Below are 4,371 nucleotides of genomic sequence, written 5' to 3'. Positions count from 1 at the left end.
AAAAAAAAAAAGGTTAAAATGGCAAATTTTATGTTATGAGCATTTTATCACACACATAAAACCCTGCATTATTTTTTCTTTTTTTAAGAGACAGGGTCTTGCTATGTCACCCAGGCTTGACTGTAGTGGTGTGATCACAGCTCACTATAAACTCAAACTCCTAGACTGAAGTCATCCTCTTGCTTCAGCCTCCTGAATAGCTAAGAAACCCGAATTCTTTAATCCTCAGTTTATACATGAGAATTCCGGGGCACTTCACACTTGGGGAAAAAGACAACAGAGCTTTTCTTCATAGCAGGCAAAACTCTGTACGTTGGTGGCTCAGGACGTTCTGTTCTGGCAGCAGCTTCAGTTCTCTTTGGTTTGGTAGCGAATCAATCCTGCAGGCCCCTGGGGCCAGCCTGGACTCCAACCAGCCAGAGATACCTCATGGTCACAAAATAGTAAGTCCACTCTGACTGTCTGTGTGCCCACCTGCTCTCCTGCTTGAAGACTCTTCCAGATTGCTCCAACTATATCTCACGTACAGCAAATGTGCTGAAGGAGAAAGAAGCTGATGTTGCTGACACTTGGCTCAGTCTCCTTCCCACCTCACATGCTCACTTTGCATTTTCCTGACACAGCCAACCCTGCAGAGGAGTCCAGAAATAAAAGACATCATCCCTGACTCAGGCAGCTCACAGACCTCTTGAAAAGAAGAGACAAAGACCCATCTCAGGAAGCTCACAGCCTCATGCCAAACTGGGCAGGACCAATAATAAACACAACTGGAACAGAATCAGGATAGATCCTTTCAATGAGTTAAGGTGAGAGGAATATTAATCTTATTACTGCCCTCTCCTCATTTCTCTCTCCTTGCACGGCTACAAGAAAACTAAGTATACGATGGCTAGTGAGTGGCTCACCAAGAAATGGGCATCATCTTAGATGGGCCCTGGCTGCCACAGCCAGCCCTAATAGCCCTGGCTTCTGACTGATAGGCCATCATGGCCTGACAGTCCCTTGCCCCCAGGATGGAATGGTGGTTAGGGTTTTTAAGCATGATTTGTTATTTCATGCTCTGCTGAGCAGCAAGAATGATGCTTGAAACCAGGGAAGCATAGAAACAAAGCAAGGAGAGAAAAGGTAAGAGTGGAACAGAAATAGAAAATTACTCAGAAACCAAAAACCCTTAATGTCAGTGCCCCTTAAATATAAGACAACTACTGTCATGATTTTAGAGGGATAAACATAAATCAGAGAAATTGTTTCCTCCTGGTTTTCAGTCACTGGGTTGCAGAAAAAAATAGAGAGGTTACTTTGAGTGGAGCTGGCTCTTTGGAACTTGCCCAAATGGGCAGAGATCACCAAGGAGGTAGCTGTCGGGTTTTTCCAAGTAGAGTCCAGGCACAGGCAGGCACAGACTACTCTGTTATCGGCAATGTTAGCCTGATTCACACTGAGTGCTAGCCCTGGAGTCTCATTCAAATAGTACTTGTTGCATTTTCTAAGGTAAACACTGCCATATCATTTTTATTAAACATAAAACATGTTTTATCTTAGGTATACAGACCATAACTGGCTTCTAAAGGTACCAGATTCCTGCGTTACTGATTAACAGCTCTATCAGATATATTTATGCAAAGCACCCCAGGTTGTTTTCTTTTTCTACTTAATTTTACGACAGTAAAAATAGTAGTGTTTGCTCCTGAATGCCTCTCAGTTTACAGCCTGGTACACAGTGATTCTGAGGTCAGAGATGGGACAGGATGAACATTCTCAATGAATGTAGTGAGAAGGTGATTCAAGGCAACCTTTACTTGTAAGGACTGTCCTCCACCCTTTCCCTCCACTACCTGTAGCACACTGCCCACTATTTCAGAGAAACAAAGGCCATCATTGTAGATTTGCAAAGAACTGTGTGGGGTGCCTGGGCTATGCCAAATTATCCACCACAATTCCTGCTGTTTTGTAACACTGCTACAAGCCGACATGCACACAGAATCAAGGGCAAATGGTCCTGAAAATCCCCACTTTACCCACCGAGATGTGATTATATGGCAAATGTGAGGCCAGAGACTTCACCAGTGGAGAAAAGGAGAGAGAAATGGTGGCCCGGTTTTTATGACTGTGACTAGGACTCTGGCCCTGGGAGACAGGGCCAGAGTTTAGGGAAACAACTCCCTTCCATGGTCAACTCTTATCAGGGTTGGCCAGCTTGTCATTGAAGTCAGGTTTAAAAAGTCTCCACAGTCATGATCAGCCTCTTGCCATGAAAACCCTAAGGTGGAAAACTAAGTAGGGTTGGCCTTGTAGGTGAAGCAGGTATGAAGAGACCCTCCAAAAATATGCCAGGAAGGCCAGAGGGCATCTGATTTCTCCCCATCCAGCAGAGTTCAGCTGCCAAAGTGGTGGTTTTATTTACAACACTACCAATTTGGAGAACTAAAAGAGCAGAAGGACTCTCAGCAAATTCCAAAAGCCCAGTATACAATACACTTGGCCGAGGGTACACTCCTGGATAGTGTATTTGCAACACTGTTGTCATTATCTGTCCATATCACAGCATAAGCAGACCAAACCTCTTGGGCCTGGCAGCCCACAAAAGAACACAGGGCAAAAGCAAAGAGAGGCAGTGCTAGAGTTGGAACACCCTAGAGTCCAACCTTAGTGCCATCTTGAGGGTGTGACAACCTCTTCCAGCTTTAGTTTCCTTGCCTGTAAAATGGGGATGAGATTAGCACCTATTCCCTTATTGGGTTCTTCAAGAATTTGATGAGTTAATCCACACAGGCCAGTGACTAATATACAGCAGGTATTCAGTATACTGTAGTTGCTACTATTGCTCCCACAACAGAGACCTGAAGAATGGAAGGCAGGGCTTCCCAATGGCTAAGACACCAGGAAGCAACATGGGCATTTGATAGAGCTGGTACACCCTAGAGACAGTTGCATTTTATACAATGAATTGGAGTCTTTTTGAAAAATGAACCAAAGACATGGAAATGGGGAAAAAAAGAGGTGTCTATTTATATAAGGTACTGCCTTAGTCCAACTCCTTGTGGATGCTAGGATCTAAATTGATAATCCCAGAGGGTCAGGGGCACCACCTCCTAGTGATATTCACAACCACAGCCATCCTTATTATGACACCGACCATATCCATGAGCTGGAGCGGGGAGCGGGCTAACACCAAGAAACACTTCTATCAACTCCCACCATCACCACTCTTCTCCCACGACTGAACAGGGAAATGGAAATGGTCCTATTTAGCAATTCCTTTTGACCTCCAACATAAACCCTAGGCACCCTCAGCTCCTAATTTTATCTGGATAAAAATGCTGAGGACTGCAATGCCACTTAGCACTCTATGCTCACAGCCTACCACAGGGCACTCAGTAGGCCTGGCACACAGGAGACACTAAATGAATGAGTGAATACACAAATAATCTGCCTTGCACTCCTAACCTCAGTTGGAAAAGCTTGTCTTATAAAGAAACTGCAGGTAAGGGCTTAGCTGGCTACACTCTGAAGCAACTGCAAAGCACTAATAAGGAAAAATATGAGACCCAATTGCTCTAAAGTTCTTAAGAAAGGGAGTCACTCCACTTTTGTCAGGTCAAACCCTTCAAAAGAGATCTTGGCATACCCTGAATTTTCTAGAAAGCGGCTGAAGGCAGTCCTTGATATCAGGGCTATCAATTTATTCCAAAGGGAATAATCCGCTTGGGAGAAGATCTTGGAAGACAGTCAAGCAAGCAAAGGGAGCTCAGGGTCCTGGGTCTAGCTAGGCCAGGGGGCGTGGGCCCTGTAGCCACAGAATACACCTTTTTCACAGAGGCTTCAAATCTGCAGCTCCAGGACATCTTGCCCACAGCCCTGGGGAGTTCATGGTTACCTACTAGCTGCCTGAGGCTACTTGGAAAGGGCTTTTTTGGAGGCTCAGGAGGAGGGGAGAGGAATATTGATCCTTCATAAACAAACTACCCATGATATACATTCTCCCCAAAAGCAAAAATTCATTTTTATCCATTAAGAACAACTCACAATATAATCTTGCACTCTCTAAAATTCTCCAGGCTGAAAAGGTATCCCAGGCTAGCAAATAGACTCATTTTAAGGGTAAATGGAAAAGCTCAGAGGAAACCAAGGCACTACTTAAAAACGAAAGAAAAATGTCTAATGGAGATTTTTTTTTCCCTAAGGAAAATGCAATTGAAAACCATCAAAATCTTTTCTAAGCTGTTCCCAAGTTACAGTCTTTAAGCAAATGTGTTCCTGGGGAAAGGGCCTGATGACTAGAACGCCAAGAGAAAGCTCAGGTACAACCCCCAGAACAAGAACATGTGTGCGTGCGCTCTCTCTCTCTCTCTCTCTCTCTCTCTGTGTGTG

General features: G+C 44.5%; 1 protein-coding gene across 5 annotated transcripts in view; it reads right to left on the bottom strand.

Annotated features, from left to right (window-relative positions):
* Nucleotides 1-4,371, bottom strand: part of CYSTM1 (cysteine rich transmembrane module containing 1) — a 66,015-nt gene that overhangs the window by 22,080 nt on the left and 39,564 nt on the right. The gene's annotated exons all lie outside the window — the stretch shown is intronic.

Source organism: Cebus imitator, unplaced genomic scaffold, assembly GCF_001604975.1.
Source record: "Cebus imitator isolate Cc_AM_T3 unplaced genomic scaffold, Cebus_imitator-1.0 Scaffold101, whole genome shotgun sequence".
In the NCBI taxonomy this organism is placed as follows: Eukaryota; Metazoa; Chordata; class Mammalia; order Primates; family Cebidae; genus Cebus; species Cebus imitator.
This window is presented reverse-complemented; position numbering and strand designations above follow the sequence as displayed.